At 36.7% G+C, this 22,235-nt stretch overlaps 1 long non-coding RNA gene across 1 annotated transcript in view; it reads left to right on the top strand.

The window, feature by feature from the left end:
* Nucleotides 1–18,418, top strand: part of LOC113421496 (uncharacterized) — a 62,275-nt gene extending 43,857 nt beyond the window's left edge. The window contains exon 3 of the long non-coding RNA XR_015749473.1: nucleotides 16,577–18,418. This is a non-coding gene — a long non-coding RNA (uncharacterized LOC113421496). The remainder of the gene's footprint in view (nucleotides 1–16,576) is intronic.
* The last annotated feature ends 3,817 nt before the right edge of the window (nucleotides 18,419–22,235 follow it).

Raw genomic sequence — 22,235 nt, 5'->3', positions numbered from 1 at the left:
GAGGACTATTTCATATGGGAACAATGTCCAGAATTTGATTATGGAGGAGGGAGATGACCAAAAGAGGCCAAGGGAAGCTGTTCTTAGCTTATGTAAATATTGAAGGCTACCACAGCCGTTGGCACATTCTTCACATTGCTAACCACATAAGTGTATGAGTAATAAAGGAGAGGGAGAGGGTGGTTCAGGGCAAGGAAGAATGAAGTTCCTTCTGCTGCTCGGTTTATTCAGATGTCACTGAGAAGAAAACAGGACATTTCACACACACAGGCACTCACTCTCACACACAATTTATCCCCCGAAGTTTGTTCTCACACAATCCAAATACATGACTGGGCTGACAGAACAGAAGGAAAAATCTGCAATCATATACAGGGAGGAGAGAGAGAGAGAGAGAGATGCTATATTTATAGCACAGATTTTTTTCCCATCAATGGTTGCATTCCTTTGGATATAGTCTGTCAGGGGCTGCATGCCTGGGTTGGGAGGAGTTATTCTTTCTTTTACCACAACTGCCATTACCGTTTCTCTCCCTCCTCGCCTCCCCACTCAGAAATCTGCTAGCAGATAGCAATCATACACGTATCACAGAAATGCCATTACCGAAGGCTTTCTCCAGATTTTATTCCATCTATTAACAACAGTTTGATTTGATGTTTTTGTAATTTGGTGGTGTTTATGATCAAACTGGCCATGGAGTGACTAGTTTTGGCCTGCCACCTAGTGGTAGGTAAGTAACCAATTGGTTAAATGGCCTTAAATTTTCATTTAATTGTTTTTACTTGGAGAACCAAGTTTCTCTAATTTTCCATCCTCCTCACTCTTTAAATTTCCCTTGATTTTTCCATTCTTTATCAGTATTTTAACACCCTGACGAGCCAAATGTAGGACAGGTTGTATAGAAACTAATCTGGTTTTCTCTACAGTTCTTTTATTCACTTAATCAACCCTCCCATTTCTTTATTATCCCCTTTCCAATGTAATAGGATGTAATGAAGCATATATGTAATATTCTACATTACATATGTAAAATGTGTAATGAAACATATTTCCAATCCAGTTTTTCTTCTAGGTATCTGGACTTCAATTCCTAGAAATTTACAGGTAGCATTTCAATTGCTTGTTAATTCTGACAATCACAACTCACAAATCTATAGAGGTCATCCATGCTGGAAAAGGATGCATAAGCAGAACTCTGCTGGACCTCAGGAAGTGAAAATTTATCTCTACTCTAGTATTCCATTTCCCACAGAGCTACCCAGATGTTTGAAGCCCATAAGCACAGTATGATGGCAAAAACATTCTACTGCTACTCCCTTGCATCTCATAAAGGCATATTATATCTGATCTTGGAGGTAACATATAACATTTTATGCATCCCATTTGGGTAAAATCCAGATTTTTAAGTGGAGTGATTTGGAATAGATCTGTTATTATTATTTTGCCAGCCCGAGATAGATGGGTGTGTGAACTATGCTATGAGGAATAAGGGCAGCCAACCCAAAGGAAAAACAAAATCCATTGTTTAGGTAAAATGCCAAGGTGAGGAGTGGCAGGAAGAGTTTTGTGATCAACACATCTGCTTTCAAATCAGAGTGTCTACAGGCCACTTGCAATTTCTTAGTGATGGAGAAAAGCTGGAGATCAAGCAAGATCCTTAATTTTAGCATTTGCTTTGTCTCTTTCTTATCTAGTCTCTTGTTTTGAGCAGGTATGCAATGTTTTCTGAACTGCATTAACTTGCTGGCCTTATGGCAGCTACAGAATAAGGGAACTTAGAGGTCTTCTAGCCCAGCCCCTTGCTCAAGCAGGAAACCCTATACCATTTCAGACAAATGGTTGTCCAATCTCTTCTGAAAAACCTCCATTGTTAGAGTATCCACAACTTCTGGAGGCAAGTTATTCCAATTGTTCTAACTGTCAGGAAATTTCTCCTTAGTTCTAGGTTGCTTCTTTCCTTGATTAGTTTCCATCCATTGTTTCTTGTCCTGCCCTCAGGTGCTTTGGAGAATAACTTGACTCCCTCTTCTTTGTGGATCTCCCCTAAGAACACTGCTATCATGTCACTCCTAGTCCTTCTTTTCATTAAGCTAGACATACCCAATTCCAGCAACCGGTCTTTATGTGTTTTAGCCTCCAATTCCCCTAATCATCTTTGTTGCACTTCTCTGCACTCTTTCTAGAGAGTCTCAACATCTTCTTTTACATCATGGCAATGCAACCAAAACTGGATGCAGTATTCCAGGTGTGGTCTTAAATACCTTATAAAGTGGTACAAATATAAAGTTGATATGTTTTATGGAACTGATCTCCTTTGCTTTACTCTCAGACCTGGATGAATAGCTCTACTACAAAGTGCACTCATAATTTGAACAAAAAAATATTCCTGCATTTGGCATAAAATCTTTTAATGATAGCTTGCTCACATGTAAAACTGAATACATAAGCAGCAGTAAGCATACCACGCTTTGCCTCTCCCTATTGCTTACAGCATTTGCTGTGGGGATCTTTCCTTTTCTCTCAAACGCTTTCAAAAGAATTGAAATGTGACTATGTTTGGAATGTATCCATTTATTCTAGATACACTCTGGGTTCTTTAGGTTTGCAGCCTGTAATTACTGAACACCAGGACCAATTTGGAACCTCTGGTTGGCGTGACTATTGTTGCATGATTTAGCTCAGCTACTTCTTAGACCCGCGCCCCCCCCCTTAAATTTGTCCCAGTAATTTCTAAAACTAGGACTTCTGTTGCATGGGAGATTAAACATGTATTTTCTCATGCCCTCTTCCAAATTCATCTTAGGTAGTGTTTTATCTCTTTCAGATATTCAAGTGCAACACTAAGTTCAACAAATCTCCCACAAACTGAAGTTTGCTAGAGGGTCTCTTCACATGAACATCATCTTAATACTGGTTGACTGAGAATCTTTATCGACATCATATGAATTGTGTTTCTTTGTGGTTCTAATACATTCAACAGCATCATTTTGAGTAACTGTGCCATAGACATGGGTAGGCTGCTGGGGGCTTGCAGGGGCTCAGGAGAGCCCCTAGCTAAGATTCTGCAGGGCTCAGAGAGCCCCCAATAACCTCAGAAAGACAAGCAGCAAGGAAAAGCTCTTAATAGGTTTAATTGAACTTCTGGGCATTCAGTCAAGAGCATTTCACACCTCGTAAAAGTGTTGTAAGCTAGATAAACAATCTACTTAGTGCTTGTGAGGCAGAGCCATTGAGAAAATCAGATAACATAACTACTAGCCTCCAAGGGGATTAATTCCCAAATAACAAGAATCACATAACTCACCAGAAACTCCACTAAGACTCCAAGATCCCTCTCACGGTCACTGTTATTAAGCCTGGTTTCACCCAGTCTTTTATTTAAGTATTAAATGCACGAAATAACAAACTACGTTTTGGTATATATCCTTTTTTAGGTAATTAGGGCAAAGAAGCGACGTCGAGTTGGCCGCACCCACCCAGTCACATGACCCAGCCATGCCCATCCAGCCAGTAATTAAGGCAGAGAGCCTCTTGCTAAAAAATTTGAAACCCACCCCTGGCCATAGATGAGGTTGATCCTGCTGAATGACTCCATCAGCATCAACATATACTTTGGTCTACACAACACGGATTGACAACACAGATTGCTCTAGTGGTTAAGGCACCAGGCTAGAAAGCAGGAGACTGTGAGTTCAAGTCCCCCTCATAGCCATAAAACGAACTGGATGATCTTACTCTCTCTCTCTCTCAGTAAGAGAGAAAGTAGTTATTCTCTCTCGGCCCAACTCACCTCACAGAGCTGTTGCTGTGGGGAAAATAAGAGGAGGAAGGTTTGTTAGATCTGTTCACTGCCTTGAGTTATTTGTAAAAAAATAATACAGGTGGGAAACAAATAAATCATAAAATGAATCATATAGAATCACAGGACTCAAAGGAACCTTGGAAATCTTCCAATTCAACCCTCTGCCCAAGGCAGGAGTCCTTATACCAGAGCTTTCCAAACTTGGCAACTTTACGACTTGTGGACTTCAACTATGCTGGCCGGAGAATTCTAGGAGTTGAAGTTCACATGTCTTAAAGTTGCCAAGTTTGGGGACCCCTGCCTTATACCATCCCAGATAAATGGCTATTCAATCTTTTATTGAAAATCTTTAGCAATGGAACACCCATAACCCTGGAGAGCATGCTATTCCATTGATTAATCATTCTCCCTGTCAGGAAATTCGTCCTTATTTTCAGGTTAGATCTCCTTCTGATGAGCTTCTACTTATTTCTTCTTCTTGCCCTGCCCTTAGGTGCTATAGAGAATAAATCAATGCCTTCCTTCCCTATGATAGCTCTTCAGTTATTGGAAGATTGCCACCATGCTTCTCCTTAGCCTTCTCTTCGTTAGGCTAAATATACCTAGTTCCCTTAGCAATTCATCATACAATTTAGCCTCAGTTAAATATGAGTTTGGATGTGATCTAGAAAAGTTTGTCTTAATTTTATATATTATTAAATTATCAGCACAATAAACTAATAAATGACTACGATGGGTTGGATCTAGATATATTCATGCTTGTAGTACAATCACTGAAATCTTATTTTCTTTTTTTTAAAAAAACCTATTAAAAAGTGGTTGTGATTCTGCTATGTTATTTAATGTTAACTTAGCAACAATGCACATTCACACATCACGCTCAGGAAATTTAGAATTGGAGGGTGATGGAGGTATGCTAGTAAATAATTTCAGAATGTGCATATCATGGACCAAGTGCAACATGCCATAAATATTTCTTGGCATTCATAATGTTCATGAAAAGTATGTACCAACTGTGACCTATTATAGCCCAAAGTACTATGCAAATTAATTGTAGCCAAGTTCACTGATGTGCTTTACATATGTCTTGGAGTGTTTCATAAGTTTCCTACCCAATGGTTCCATAGAAGTACTATTTTTTACTAGGGATTTTTTTTTTTTTTGTCTCAGATGGAATCTAAATGCTTGGCAGCCTTTTTTTCCATCAGTTGCTTCATGCATCTGGTATTTTAACTATATCTATTTATGTAAACCATCTTGGTTGCATACATGAGATGGTCTCCATGCTCCTGATGCAGCCTTAGCAACATTGATACTTATCTATGTCAGTACTAGCTTTTCCTAAACAACCAGGGGTTCACCTGACAACACTAATGTCTGTCCATCTGTTAATAATAAAGATCTGAATTCAGTTGATGCAGAGCTCTGCACAAGAAGTCTCCAATCCCACCAGCAACCATAGATTGGAATTAGAGTTATAAATGACTGGGTCTTGGTTTTATGGAATAAAAGGAATAGCATGCACATGAAGAATTGGAATGAAGAAAAGACAATTGACTCTTCAGGCAAAAGTTCTTGAAGGAATTAAAAACTAGTTGTAATTTATCTGTTAGGGGCTCCTGACATCATCTCACAGGCATTAGGAAAAATTGGTGATACAAGCCCAAGTCACCTCTGACTTCTATGGATGAGCTCTGATATTGTGCATACTTGGTGCTCACAGGAGACTGGAATGTTTTTCGTGGTTAGGCATTACTGTGGAAAAGAAAGGCATTTTTCTTGCCAAGAGCCCAACCAATTATGGCACTTCCTACTTTCTTATATTCTGCTGATATGTTCTCAGAGCACTTAATTAAATTCTTCTCAGTCATCCCTCCTTGAAGCCAGATGACATCAAATTCATTGCCAAGCAAGCACAAACTAGTATTTTGCTTCAATTTGTTTTCTATTTTTACTTCTTAGTTCATCAGGTACCTGGAGATTAGGACAAGAGGCAGACAATGAGGAAAACTAAGTAATATCTGTGTTTTCCATATCATGAGGGCACCCATGGCAAGAGATGCAATTTTCTACTGGGAGGTCTGTAGAAATGTTCTTATAGATCTCACTAAACCAGATATAGGCATTCCTAGGAGCTAAATAAACTTCCAGGTTTTGCTTTCTTTCTGGGATAACCAAAAATAAGATAAAGGCAATTATCAAATGATTGACCTCTATTATGAGTGTGGGAGGCAGGATGGAAGAGGAGTTTAGTTGGATTGACAAGAGGAGGCCCAACCTGAAGTGGCTGTGGGAAAGGAACATTTCAAAGAGACTGCCTTAATTGGCTTGTTTTAAGTCCATCTGGGGATTTATTCTTACAGTTTTCAAGAATATATTTTTATCCCTGACTATTATCAAAAATGCCTTTCTAAAATCCATGCAGCCCTCACTTCTGTGAACATTTAATCACAGATGGTAGACTTCACAATAACCACTATTATAAATACCAGTAATTTCAGTTCTACTTTTAAAAAGTAAATTATTTTACTGACATCAATTTATTTCACATCATTTTATCATTTTTCATATCATTCATACTGGTAGAGGTTCCTTGCTTAGCCTTTTTCAGACCCTGTTGAGGTAATTCCCTGTTAGGAGAATGAGCGCATACAAGGAGACATAGTGAGAGAAGTGTTTGAATAATACATACACAGCACACAGATACACTGTACAGTAAATGTAAGTTTTTACTTCCAGAAACTTTTAAGCGAAGTTCAAACACAGTCCAAAGTCATTCACAGATAAAATCAGTCACTTTTCAGTCCAGGGATAATCCAATAACAAAGTCCAGGGTCAAAAAACAGTTCAGTAACAGACTTACATCAAATCCAAGAATAACAGTCCATTTAGAAGGAACGGCAATACTCTCCAACAGAAGGAAACAGAGACTCACTGAGACACACTCTCTTCTGAGACTAAGACTAAGACTAAACAACCCAGGTTTCTGGCTCCATCTTATAGCCATTTGAGAAACCACACCCAATTACAATTTTCTTTAAAATACAGTATTAAAATGTCTATCCTGGTTTATATATTTCCAACCCAAATAGCTGTTAGGTGACTTACATTCCTAACAGACCCTCCAGAACAATTTCTTTATTTTTACCAAAATTGCTCTGCTTATTCTCTGTTTAATTATTTCAATTATCTTTTTCTCTATATTCCTTTATAACATAACATCTCATCTTCTTTTTTGTAGCAAATATTCTCTTACATGCATTTTCCCTGATCCAGTTTTTCATTCAACTTCCCATTTGTGTTAACTTCCCTAGATGTTCAACTTCATTCAACTCCATCCCACAAGATCAACTACCTTCATTCAGATTATAATATTCTTCTCCTTTTTCTTAAGTAATTTTCCTACGTGGTTTATGATGACTTTTAAAGTCATCTAGTCACGGTTGTGTCAAAATAATAATGAGGACAAGCATTATATAATTGGTGGCTTAGTGATATTTCTTCATCCATTTTACTTGTATCATGCAAAATCAATACATCCATGTTATAAAGACACTAGTGGGAAAATAACCTTAGTTTTACAAACACACAACACAAGTCATTTCCTTTCCTTCTTTAATAGTTATTTCTCGTATGTTCCAATCTTCTTTAGACTGTAATAATTCCCATAGATTTTGGCCCTGGCCACCCATCAAGATTTTGGTTAATTGAAGTTTTTACATAATGTTTGATAAGATACAAAGGGTAGTTACCAGCTCTTAGTCATAGCCAAGCCACCTGTAGAATCGCACAGATAGTGGCTGTCCACACTGACATATTTTGGTGAGTTTGCCACAAACATAATGAAGAACAATAAACAGGGATTCTAACTGGGGTTTTAACTTATTCTATGCAAACTAGGATCTCTCTAATCCAGGTTAATTTATAAACCATATTGTTACCCACTTGCCATCAATAAGGAGACACTAAATGTATTTAGGTTTTTTTGTTACTCAGATAATTTATTTTTATTTTATTTGTTTGTCAAGCATATATGAGAAAACAAGTATAAGTGTGAACATAATATATAAACATGTAAGTATAAACAGTTATGAGTATATACATAATAAATGAGTACAAATAAATGGATAAATGGGAACAGGAGGACAGGGATGGTAGGCACGCTGGTGTGCTTATGCACACCCCTTACAGGCCTCTTAGGAATGGAGCAAGGTCCTCGGTAGACAGTTTAAGATTAAAGTTTTGGGGGTTTGAGGATGTAACAACAGAGTCAAGTAGTGAGTTCCAGGAATTGACCATTCTGTTGCTGAAGTCGTATTTTTTGCAATCGAGTTTGAATCGGTTTACTTTGAGTTTGTATCTATTGTTTGCCCATGTGTTATTGCAGTTGAAGTTGAAGTAGTTGTTGACAGGTTGGACGTTGTAGCAGACAATTTTGTATAGTAAGCTTAGATCAGACCATAGGCGGCATGGTTCTAGGCTGTCCAGGTCCAAAATTTTGAGCCTGGTAGCATAAGGTAATATGCTACTTTTTTATTACATATTACATAAGGTAATAATGAAGAAGGCTGACTTGAATGTTTCTAATAATGAAAAGCATCTTCTGATCCTGTCCAGGGTGCTTATGAAAGATGTCTTCCTTCATTGAATATTCTTAGTATTGCAGTTACTTCTTCTAAACAGAGCAGTCCACATAGGCTCCATCCTGCCTGCTAACTACCAGTCCAGCATGGATGAGATGGAATGTAGTAAAGAAGTGGATCCCAGAAGGGTGGGTGTGCATTTCAAAGGAATGAGAGGCAATTCAGCCTAGATTTTATGTGTGAGAGAAAAAAAGGTGAAGACAGCCTCTCCCTAATAGTTCACAGAATATATTGTACATGCAGACAGTAGAATCTTCATTCTGGCAAGATTTTGTCTATACAGTAGGTGTGAGACAATAAAGAAATCAGCTTGGAAAGAATTGTTACGTGTCATTCTTGGTTTTGCTCCTGACAATCAATCTCATTCCTGATTCTTCTCTTTCATTCCAGCCATATCAATATCACAGAGTTCCCCAAGTTTTTCAAAGCTGCTACAAATCTGTCAATCATTTGAAATCCTCATGGCCAAGTCACTGCTTTGTTTGAGGTGTACATTCAAGTTTGATTCACTCAAGAAGCAATATTATACTTGCTTTGATCTCAGATGTTGGGCTTTAGTGACAAGCCAAACCACCAGATCCCCATTTAGCCTACAGATGTGGGGGGCAATGATCATGCTTGACTGTTTATGACCCTGAGATTCACATTATCTCAATAATTTCATTGACATATTAATGACATGCAAATTATGGCTCCTAATTTAGCTTTTCTTTCCCCACATCAAAATAACATTGTACATGTAAGATGCATCTTGTTACTCAAGACCACACACATTTAAATGTTTGCTCAAAGCACTAATTTAAATTTACCATCAGAAATATGACTATATGTTGTCTGGCCTTTATGAACAACTTGTAACAAAAAGGGAATCTCCCAGAGACAATTGAGATTCATCATGTTTTAAAGAGCACTGCCACAAGCAGTTCTTGGAGTGCGTTTTATTAGTTCACTATATATATCTTTTAGAATAAGGCATAATTAGAATCCTTGTTTATTGTTCTTACCCAAGGTATGAATCCCTAATTTTCAGATGGAAAAATGTTTAGCTGTAGCTCAAAAAGCTATCAAAGTGGCATGTTTTAACTCTGAGAGGAAAAAGAAGCAAAACATTAACAGGTTGGTAATTAGTTTAGAGGTTTATTTTTATTATGCTTAATAGTTATTTAAGTTATTTAATTCAGTGGTAGGGAAATGATGTAAAGCTAATGGCAGGGTTTAGAGACGATTATTTAACAGTGGGCAAAAGGGTAGAGCTGTGAGGACAGTTGAATCTTTGCTTTGAAATCAATGGAACTTATATTACATAAATGAAGCAAATTGGGATCCAATATTATAAAGATAGAAGCTAACAACTATGACCTATCACTGCATAGTATAAAATTCATAATACTACTACCAAACAGCAATTTTAAAAAGATCTGTGTATTGACTGTCAAATGAAATTTGTTTATCACACATATCCTAAATGGGGGGTGAGATTTTAAGTGTGGTTGTTTTTATTAACTTGTTCCTAGTTGAAAGTGCTAGTTGAAAAGGAACTAATGGCTATCTATCCCCATTTAATAAAGCCAATTTTTAATTATTCAATTACTCAAATGGTGGTTACATTTATTACTTGGTGTTTGTAGACCTAGCATCTATTATCAATACTTGATTGGAAATGATTGTAGCCTTGTTGCAAATCTATCCACCTGGATTTCAACTATTATAGTTGCCATGGTGCCAAAGCAGAGGAGGAAGGGTTTTTGTGATTGTTCATGAACCCCTTGTGGTGACCTCTGCCCCAGAAGTGATTAGACCTTTGGTGATTAATGAATCATCTAGCTTTCTCTATATACTCCTGGACTTTGTCCAGGGACTGGTGTTCTAAAAACTTCTGGGTTTGGGTGACTTCCATGCCTTGGGGAATAGCTGCAGTCTAGCTCGTGGGTTGATAGCTTCTGTGGCAACTATAGGACTGTTGACATTTGGAGTGCATAAAACATATATGAAAATGAAAGACATTAGCACATCTCAGTTGAAAGATCAAATAGCAGATCATAGCCACCCTGGTAGACTCTTTTTACTGTCTCTGTCTCAGGCATTACTAAGTGTTCCCAGATTGGTGTTTGTAGCTCAGCCTGACAGACAATTCCATCTTGCACCTGAATAATCTGTGAAAAGCAGAGATAACCAAAATAATGAATGAGATTGTTCCTGTGAGGCCTCTGCCCAGTTACCATTCCCAAGCAACTCCTTGTTTTATTAAGGAGCTGGAAAAAATTAAGCATGAAACTGAAAGACAGCCTAGAGCAATAGTGATGAAAAGCCAGAAGTGGGCTATATCCTAGTGAGAATCACACTCAGGCCTACAATTAGCAATAGCAGCAATGAAGCATCAGTTCTTATCCAAACTTACAGATTATTACCTACAATCTATTTTCACTACACCTATACGTTCTCCTCCCTCTCTTCCCCAGTGTAGTGTTTTATGTACATGTCAAAATATTTTTTTTCTCAAGCAACTATCTTAGTATTGGTCTGTGCAGTAGGCCAGATACAAGAATTTGATGAATGTTAGAATTAGAACTGAATGGATTCAAATCTCTCTACTCCATCTCAAAACTGGGGCTTCAAGTGCTTCTGATGTACTCCTCCATTTATTATAAATCAAAGGATCAGAGCACTAGGAAGTTTGAATTATTTTCTAAACTGGCCTTTGGCCTTAGGACACAATGGGCACATTGGGCCACAACTATTATTTTGAGATGAACTGCATTAGCGACAACTATTCAATATTTGTTAACAGCCTTCATTTTATTGTATCATATTTGTCTTTCTTCCCCAGTTTTATTTTTCTCAAGTGGATTGTCAAAAACATCAGATAAAAACAATGGAATAGCGGTATTCTAGAATCTTAAACACACACATACAATAAATTATGGCATACAGTACACTTTTGTGGGTTAGAGCCACACCATCAGATGCTCAAAAGCTTATGGCAAAAAAAAATGTTTGTCTTATAATTCACTCAGTGGTTTCTTCCATTTCAAACAGAAAATTGAAAAAGTTGAAGCAGCTGGTTTTTTAGTCAGTGCCATCAGTTAATCCTGATACAAAGAAGAATCACAATTCCTATGCTGTTGATTTTCTGTAAAATTATACAAATTGAATTATTTTGAAGAGTGTTTAAAGTTATGCCATCAGTTCATTAGTTTGTTTATGGAAGTGAAAACTTTGGATTTAAACTATTGATTTATTTTATCACGGATGTTTTATTATACTGCTTTCTTCTTCACTGTATTCACAGCAGGACTGTAAATGGGTGATTTCTCATTGGTCTGTGACTTTATCGGTATCTTAATATACAATCTTTAGTCTGTCTGTAGAGGCATATGTTTTAAAGAAGTTCAATACTCTGATACATTATTTTAAAATTCCAACCCAAAATGGAAAAAGTTTTATTGCATTATAAGAGAAAGTATGCCGAAAATAACATCTTTTAGTATGTGATATATTTATTTTTGCCCAGTTCTAATTCATACAAATTTATTATTCATCACTTTAGGGAAGTGTTTTCATAAACTTTCAGAACCTTTGCCTTTCTTGTGAAAATTAATACTTGTATTTCATTAAGTATTGGGTAAATAGCTAGGCTATTTTAAAAGTAAAAAAGAGAAGACAACCTTTTAACATATCTTTATACATTTATTTTCCTTCATAATAATAAACTTTTATGCAAATTCACAGCTTGTTATTGAGGCAACATTGTTATTAGGATTTAATTCAGAAATGTATCTGCATTAATTGCTCTAATAAAAGGACTGCAAACTTTAGTAGTTGTGGTCAGAGTCTTTCAGAGAGTTTAAAGATGCCATTAACAATTTCTAGCATTTCATTTTCTGGGAAACTGGTTAGAGTGGAAATCTTTCCATGAAAAGAGAACTGCCGAAAGTGTCTTTTAGAGAGTCTAAAATTACTTACCTAAATTTACTCACCTCGTAGTGCCAATTATCTGATGGAAACATGGTCTTTTGATGTGGAGCTGCACCCCATTTGATGTAAGTGTGACAGTGGACTTTAAGTTACAGAAACCTGTAATAATATGTTTACTATAACATAAACTTTCCTTCATAAGAATAAGGATAGCCAGACTCCAAATTAGCAGGATTGACTTTGTTTATTTCTAGTCTCCAAGATCAACCGATGCAAAAGCCGTACATTTAGAGAATCCTGAGCTACTTGTTAGAACTTGCCACCATATAGGGCCCACAACCCATTGCATAAATTCATTCCTCAAGCTTTCTTCATTTCAGCAATAAAAATCTAATGTGTGGATGATGAGAGCAATTCTGTTGCTATTTTTGCTGAAAAAGTAAGTCGGAAATCCTTCCAAATTATCACAAATCAGCTCATGATCTATTAAATAATCCAAATATAACTCCTGTCCAGTCCTGACTAGTCTATTTGGCCTGATTCTGTAATTTATTATGTACATTTATTAGTTTTGATCATGTCTGGAATTCATAAGTTCTGTATGTCAGAAACCATACTCACATAAAGAAACTATGTGAGACAACTCTGAGTTAAGTAAATGTCATTTTTACATTTAGTTACCTTTGATCGTACTGTATTTTAAAGTACAACCACCTGAGCTTGCAGGATAGAATGCTGGCTATATCTAAAACATGAATAAATTGAGGATAATTATACCATATGCTGCATTTGCCAAGAGGGTGAAAACAATGTTTACAGGTAAGGAAGGCGGCAAAATTATTGTGTTGAGCCAAGAAAAAAAGATGTTGTTATGCTCCAAAACACCACTTTCCATAATGAAAAGGTCTGGATATAAATACAGGAAATAACATAATTAACATACATCATTAAAGCGAGGAGAGAGAATGTATCTTGGATCAGAATGTATTAATTGTACATTAAATAAAGAGAAGAATATGATCTAGAACTAAACATATTACAGTACTTTAACAATGGAGATTAATGCTGGTTCTGTTCTGTATATCAATTCACAATTCTACATGTCAAAATGGCACTCTGTTACCAGACCAGAAGTAAGTAGCCCTCCTCCCTCCAAAAAATAGAAATTATCTGATCTTTTAAGAACAAATTAGCATTTTGGAGCACAATCCATAAAGAGAGCCAAGCCCTCTGGCAGTGCTGCGGGCTATTGAGCCATTTTTATGGTATGCATTTTTAATACCATCTGATCTCACAAAAACACTTTTAAATGTCAGAGTTAACATGTATTTAAAAGTCAATGTGAGAGTTAAAGATGTGCTTATAAGTATTTAATTTTGTTGTCTGTCTTGTTTACTTAATTTCAAATTTATGACTCAGTTTAGTCTAATGGTTAAGGCACCAGGCTAGAAACCATGAGACTACCTGTCAATGACTACTTCAGCTTCAACCACAATAACACACGGGCAAACAATAGATACAAACTCAAAGTAAACCGCTCCAAACTCAATTGCAGAAAATACGAATTAGCAACAGAGTGGTCAATTAGAAGAGATTGGACTGCCATTTGTCAGAAATGGTGTAGGGTCTCCCGCTTGGGCGGTGGGTTGGGCTGGATGACCTATAAGGTCCAACTATGATTATCTGTTAATTCCTGGAACTCACTACCTGACTCTGTTGTTACATCCTCAAACTCCCAAAACTTTAACCTTAAACTGTCTACCGTGGACCTCACTCCATTCCTAAGAGGTCTGAAAGGGGGCATGCATAAGCACACCAGCGTGCCTAATGTCCCTGTCCTACTGTTCCCATTTATCCATTTATTCGTACTCATTTATTATGTATACGCTTATACCTGTTTATATGCTATATTTATACTTGTTTTCTCATACATGCTTGACAAACTAAACTATAAACAAACAAACAAATAAATAAATAAATAAATAAACCATGAGTTCTAGTTCAAACTTAGGCATGAAAGCCAGATGAGTGATTAGGAAGGAATATTAGATGTGTTCACCGCCTTGAATTTCTTACAAAGCAATAAAGGTGGAATAAAAAATCTGAAAAGAAAACAAACATAGTAGTTCATTAAAGCAGGTCAATGGTATGCTCATTTTTCAATCATTTTAGAATAAAAGTGGTTGTTAGTATCTATAATCTGCTTTAACAAGGGGTTTCAAATAGATAAAAAATATTTTTCCTGAAGTAGCTTATATTTCATAATCCAGACCTAGGGAATTGTGAAATTTGTGTTGATACTGTTTTGTTACATTATCTTTTCAACAAATTTTCCACAGCACTTAGAGCTTTTTGTGAATTAGGACAGAAGGCTACTTCAGGCGAAGCTGTAGTCTCCTAATTCCTTCCATGTACAACACATAATCCAATGTATAATTAGCCATGCTTTGCATTTACTATTTCTCTCCAATATCCTGCATTCATAAGAAGCCAAAATAAAATTAATGAGATTTACTTGCTCTCAGATAAACAAACTTATTAAACAGGGTCACTGTTTCTCATGAAGTTACAACTAGAAAAATGCTAGAATCCCATCAACATTGCTGACTTATTCCAAATCCTCCCCTTTTTTTATTCAAAGGCACTTGATGATATAACAATAAAAGTTTTCATTTCAATTCAATCAGCACTATTACATCACTTCATTAAACAGAGAGAAAGGAGGCACAGAAATAACTACAATATTCAACAAATAATACATCTTCCTTTTCTTAATATCTGGATATTCATGAATACAAAGATCATAATTTGAATTTTCCATATTGCTCTTTGTTCTTAGGACATTATCAGGAAAATGATAATAAATGACACTATGATATGCTAATTAACAAGTGGTAGATAAATTTGAACTGGATGATAAAAAAAAGAAAGAAATGGATATATTTCTGGTTTGAAAATTGATGCCTCGGACATCAGTGAAAATCAATAGTGCCTCAGCCATCAATGGTCCCTCATCCAACTTGAGAGAAATTAATCCTGGGTACCATCTTTTTCTTTTCTTATTTCGTACTATTATTTTAAAATTTGCCAACAAATATACACTAAAGACTGGCTCTCTCTGTTCCAGATCTGCTTTATATACAAGCAGCCCTCCAGTTACAATGGCAGTTAGACTGGAATTTACATCACTAAGTAATGCAATTGTAAAGCTTCTCGTTACGTGACCACATCACTTAGTGATGATGGCCATTCTGGCATTCCCTGCTGCTGACATGAACCAAACCCCATCAGTTCAATTAATGCCAAGTGCCAGGCCAGATCTGCTTGGACAGCAGCAGGAGCAAAAAGACGGAGTTGACCAGCTGAGGGCAATACAGCAAAGGGCAGCAAGGGCCACGTAGTGCAGAGGCCCAAAAGGGCAGAGATAGCAGATAAGTGTGTGTGGGATGTTAAGCATTCAAATTTTGATCACATGATTGTAGGGGTGCTGCAACATTCGAAACTTTGGGAACCAGGCTTTAAGTATCATTTGTTCAGTGCCACCATAACTTTGAACCATCACTAAATAAATGCTCATAACTCCAGGACTACCTGTGCTGAATTAAAATATGTATAGAGATTCATACTGTATAAATCTCAGGTGACAACACTAATATGAGAATTTAGTAATAAGTGAAAAGCCACCAGATTACTTGGAGTAAAATCTCATTTTAGTAACATGAGAACCATTAGTTGTTTATTATTTACTAGCTTGCCCTAGCTGAAGAAACAAAAGTAGAACAGACCAGTGGTGGGATTCAAAAAATTTTTTTTTACTACCGGCTCTATGGGCGTGGCTTGGTGGGCGTGCCAGGGGAAGGATACTGTAAAATCTCCAGTCAGAGGTGGTATTTGCTGGTTCTCCAAACTACTCAAAATTTTCACTACTGGTTCTCCAGAACTGGTCAGAACCTGCTGAGTACCACCTCTGGCACAGACCAATACTATCATTTTCAATTTGAAAAGTATGCATTTTCTACATAATTTTTGTTTGTAATTTTCCCATAGGAAAATGCATTTTTTGTCTAACATACATATTTTTATGGATGGTTTTTTCATTATACGATTATTATCGAACTGTAAAGTTCATTGCAAAAATTTGGAAATTTTATATGTCTCTTCTGTCCAGTAATCTAAAAATTCTCTTTGCTAAATTTCTCATCCCTCTCTAAACCAGATTCAAAATGCATCAGACACCTGGAGAAGAAACCTGCTAAGAAAACCAAAGACAGGAAAATGGAAAGAATACTTAAATCTGATCTTGGTGTTCAAAAATAATAACTTTATAATCCAAGTACATATGTATCAGGCAGTTGTTGGAGAGATGAAGTACAATATTGTAGGAATTAAGGATAAATAGGCAAGACTTGCATATTTGCCTGGGTATTTCTTATTAGACAAGTGCCTTGACATTATCCAGATATATTTTCCACATATTCCATTGGGTATAATGATGTTTTAATAGGGACATGTATAACTGTTATTTTATTATACATGTAGGTAGTCCTTGACTTATGATCACAACTGGGCCCAGAATTTATGTTGCCAAGTGAGAAATTTGTTAAGTGAGTTTTGCCCCCATTTTACGATTTTTCTTGTCACATTCGATGACTGAATCACTGCAGTTGTTAAATTAGTAACATGGTAATTAAGTCAATCTGATTTCCCCATTGACTTTGCTTGTCAGAAGGTTGCAAAAGGGGATCATACGACCCAGGACAGTGCAACCATCGTAAATGTGAGTCATTTGTCAAGCATCCGAATATAAATCATGTGACCATGAGGATGCTGCAATGATCATGTGAAAAATGATCAAAGTCACTTTTTTCAGTGCTGTTGTAAAGTCAAACTATCACTAAATGAACTTTGTAAGTCGAGGACTACCTGTAATCTCACGTCATCTTTATAATAATTATTGGTGTTTTTGCAGAACTGTGTAATACTAGGAACGTTTAGCTGCACTGGTGGCATATGACTAGTTGCCTAAGGCCAAATGAAAGCAATTTTCAAAGAGAAGTGCTTTTGGTTTTTTTCCAGACTTCCAAAGCAACTGTGAACAGGATATAAGCTGAGTCTGTAAAGCATTCCTTTGTATAAAAACTGCATTTCCTCAGTTTAGGGAAAACATTTCAGTAGCATGGATTATGATGATTCTATTTCATATTGCCACAAAGGTGCCCTACAAAATGATAGGATCACTTTTAAGCCCTTCTACTTATTCCTGCTTGAGATGAAATGGGAAAACTACCAGGAGAAAACCACTTTTTTTCTGGCCACCGTTCTGAAAGCAAAATGTTCAGCCGCATTGGTTTTGTAGTCAGTCCTAATACATATAGATCTAATTTTCTAAACCAGTCATATAAAGAAAAAAAAAGAAGGGATGGTTAAATAACCTCATTTGACCAGTTTTAAATTCCTCCTACACAAAGAGCCAGCCAAAGTATTTTATATTATTTAAGCTCACTTCAGAATTTGAATTATTTAAGAAGTTTTATGCTGGCCTTATCCACAAAAGATAATTTCAGTCTCTATAGCTTTGCACTGCATCTAGCAATCACGTGCTTTCCAAGTACAATGAAATAAAATATGGGGACTGATAATATCAAGCTGTATCTGTAGGGTGATACAATGAAAAGTGGAGGAAGGCTGAAAAATTAAAGCTGCGGAAGGGCTTTGCATTACTGATTTCCCAGAGTTAAATCAGCTTTGCTGCCAAAATCTGGCTTCAGTCTGCTGGGCAGACATCTCCTCGGTTTCCTGCTGTAGTCAACAGAAACCATTGAGCTTTTTCTTGTAAAATGCCCTAAGGAAACTTGAGAGGGAAAAAAAAAAAAACAATTGTGCCATTTAAAATGGCTTAAATGGCTGGGGGATCCACTCCTTTTATGAACAGTACATTGAATTCCCTTGATTTTTGTAATACATAAACATGACCTACGGAATTAATTTTAAAAATCAAAAAGGAAATTACTTTGATCAACATGCATTTAATTTTGGAATATATTCCAAAATTATATGCATTAAATTGCTATATGTATGTATGTATGTATGTATGTATGTATGTATGTATGTATGTATATATATATGTGTGTGTGTGTGTGTATACATATACATATACATATACATATACATATACATATATATATATACATATATATATATATATATATATATATATATATATATATATATATATATATATATATATATATATATACATACACACACACACACACACACACACACACATATATATATATATGTGTGTTTTCTTAAGTTTTCGCGGGTACTTACATGTATGGTATTCGGCTTGGTTCGGGTATTTTCCCACGTCATTGTAGTTGTTCTTTTAAAGTTGTAGCAACGTTTCAGCAGAATCTCATCTGCCATCATCAGGCTTCTGTATTGTGTCCGTCTGTGAGTCAGACTTTTACAGTGGTTTCAGATTTGAATTTGGGGCAGCCTATTGCTGTGCCAGAATGGTTTTTTCTTCATCCTGATTGGTTGGGAGTCTTGGTCTGTGTTTATTGGTCTCGGAGTTTGCTGTGTTCTGCTTGATTGGTGTCTCTAATATCTTCTGTCTGTTTTTTGGCTCTTTTTGTATCTTGATTGGCTGGCAGCATTGTGTTGCTTTATTGGAGGCCTTTAGTGCAGCTTGGCTTCGGGTAAATGGACGGCTATCATTAGTTAGGAAGCTGGGTTTCATCTGGGTGCCTGGTTGGGATGTGTTTGAGCTGGAAGTATCAGGGGGGATCTGTTTGTGCCCAGGTGTTTGCCTGGCTTGTGGTGTGGAGATTTTTTTGTTTGTGAGTGCAGGCTTCCAAATGATTGACAGCCTGGTGGAATCATCTCTTCTATTCATGCTTTCTGGTCTTTTTTCAATCTCTATGGCTTCTCTGATGATTCTGTGATTAGGGTTTTCTATAGTGGCCAGGGTTTTGGTGCCATTGAAGTTGATGCTATGACCTGTGGCTTCCATGTGTTGGACTAGTGAGGAAGTGTGTTCCAGCTTTTTGACTGCATTTTTGTGTTCATCCAGGCGGGTGCTTATTCTTCTATTGGTCTGTCCAATGTATGTGGCCGGGCATGATGCACAGGGGACTTCGTATATGCCTTGGTTTTCCAGGTCAATTTTATCTTTGGGGTTGCTAAGGATGGCTGCTATTTTTCTGTCTGTTTTGAAGGCAGTCCTGATGTGATGTCTGTGTGTAGTACCTTACTAATTTTGTCTGTAGTACCTCTTATGTAGGGCAGGACAGCTGTTCCATAGGTCTGTTCATCTTCTGGGTCTCTATTATGTTTCAGTGTGTTTTTGTGGATCAAGCTGGTGATTTTGCTTTTGTGGAAGCCGTTGGCTGTCAGTACTTTAGTCAGGGTGCATAGTTCAGTCTTAATGTGTGTCTTAATGTGTGTGACACACATTAAGACTGAACTATGCATATATATATATATATATAATCAAAATGTCTTCAAAGAAAAACCAAAAAGTCCAGTTGCCACTTGAAAAAGCACCTTTGGGCTAGAAATTGTACTTCAGCTATATCTGGGCTTTAACCTTCTGTCTGTCTCTGAAATACATCCTTAGTGCCATTTGGCACTATAAAAGAGCATGCCAAATTGACACGATTCCTTCAGGAGGTTGACCAATTCAAATTCATTGCCAGATTGTTCAGATTATTCAGATTCTAGAATCGAATTACAATTTACAGATGTTTCTGAATTTGACAACAGTACTAACTTTTGTCAAACTTTAATTTCTATGAGTTCAATGCTTACAGAATAATTTTGCAGTGAGGCACAAGTAAGTCTCTTTTTACTCTATTTCAGTTCTAGGGGTAAATGTGGATTTTCTTTTTTCTTTTTGGTTTTTCAATGATTTGGTTCCAAATGATCTTTACAAACATTTTAAATGAAGCCTATTCCAGTCTGATTCCCTCTGGTGTATGTAACAAAATATTCTGGCAATTTGACATAAACAAATGTGATATTATCACTTAGGAGAAAAAAAATTAAAACAACTGGTATTTATTTTTATGTGATTAGAAATGTTTTGGAAAATCAGTTCTTGAAGCAAGTACCAAATGTTACTATTGACACATAATATTTTTAACCTACTTGATTAAACATTTTAACATTTTTGCTTGTGACATAATTTTATTTGGATGTGTGTAGATTTTACTTCTGGCAATTTGTTTTATTTTTACATGCTTTTCCTTTAAAAAGAATCGCCCTGTGCTTTGTAATGATTAAATATAAAATGCATTTGTAATCTGAGAAATTGTATTAGTTCATGATCAGATTATAGAGGAGCTTCTGGGAATGGAAGCACTGAAAGCCAAATAAAAAGTTCAAGAACCTACTGTATTATTTTTTGTTCATTATGCAAAACTCTGATTGCAACGTGAGAATATGTTTAGACTCTGATACCTTAACAAATTCATCAAACTGCCTACTAAAAGCAGCTTCGGAACAATTTGAAAATTGCTTTCCTCCAGCCCTGCCTCTTGACTTTTGGTATCTTAAAAGCTCATAGAAAAGTTCCAAACTCTGCACTCTCAGTATAGACTCCTGCAGTTCCCACTTGGAAAAATCTCTGCTTCTGCAATATATGAACACAATGATGAGACTGGTACCTCATGAGATGGCATCATTATGGGGAATTCCACCAGGCAAGAACAAGACCTGGGATTTCTAAGCTTTGTGTTCATTTTTCATTGATTTAGAGCCTGCACCATTTATCTATGACAGTTCATCAGGAGCAAGCTATTCAAACTGATCTCTTTGGTAGAGTTAGCAAATCAGCTGACCACAGAAATGCAATGGACCTCGACTTCAGTAAAACATTAGACAAAGTCTTATTCAGAGGTAGCTGATTACAGGTAGTCCTCAACTTACGACCACAATTGAGCCCAAAATGTATGTTGCTAAGTGAGAATTTTTTAAAGTGAGTTTTGCCCCATTTTATGACTTTTCTTGCCACAATTGTTAAGTAAATCACTGCAGTTGTTAAATTAATAACATGGTTAGGTGAATCTGGCTTCCCCATTGACTTTGCTTGTCAGAAGGTCACAAAAGGGAGTCACAAGATCCTGGGATACCGCAACCATCATAAATAGGAGTAATTTATCAAGCATCCGAATGTAAATCACATGACCACGGGGGATAGTGCAAAGGTCATAAGTGTGAAAAATGGTCATAAGTCACTTTTTTCCAGTGCCGTTGTAACTTCAAATGGTCACTAAGTGAACTGTTGTAAGTCAAGAACCAGGGGTGGGATGCTACTGGTTCTGCCCAGTTCTATAGAACCGGTAGCTCTGAAGAGCAGCAGACACCAAACTGGTTCTGTGTTTGCTGCTGTTAAGCCCTCCCGAGCTCTTACCTGTCCTTTATTTCCTGCTTTTTCAACCTCAGCTGCTTTGCGCGGCACAGCTAAGGTTGAAAAAAAGCAGGAAAAAAGAGGCTTTTCAAACACTGCGCACCTGCCCACAGCGCTTTTCAGCTGTCTGGGCGGCACAGCTGATGTTTTTTACACACACGTGCAACGCAAAATGTCATTACTACCAATCGGTAGTAACACCAGCTGAATCCCACCCCTGTCAAGAACCACCTGTATATCAAAGGTACATCAATAGCTCTGCCTCTGTCTGGATTGAAATAATAAGTAACATGCTTCAGTGCTCTGTTCTAAGTCTTGTGCTGTTCAATATACTTACGTTGTATGAGAAAAGCTATCCTAAGTCTAGCACTTAGAAGCTGAAAAACATGACTAGGCCAAGTTCAGCCTATACCCCGGGATTTACCTGAAGAGAGCATACCTAAGGAATCACAAGTGCAAA

The sequence above is a fragment of the Notechis scutatus genome, chromosome 1 (assembly GCF_049901735.1).
Source record: "Notechis scutatus isolate UNSWTSFEM ecotype Mainland chromosome 1, rNotScu1.2, whole genome shotgun sequence".
Taxonomy (NCBI): Eukaryota; Metazoa; Chordata; class Lepidosauria; order Squamata; family Elapidae; genus Notechis; species Notechis scutatus.
Note: the sequence above shows the minus strand (reverse complement) of the source record. Positions and strands in the feature narration are given on the sequence as shown.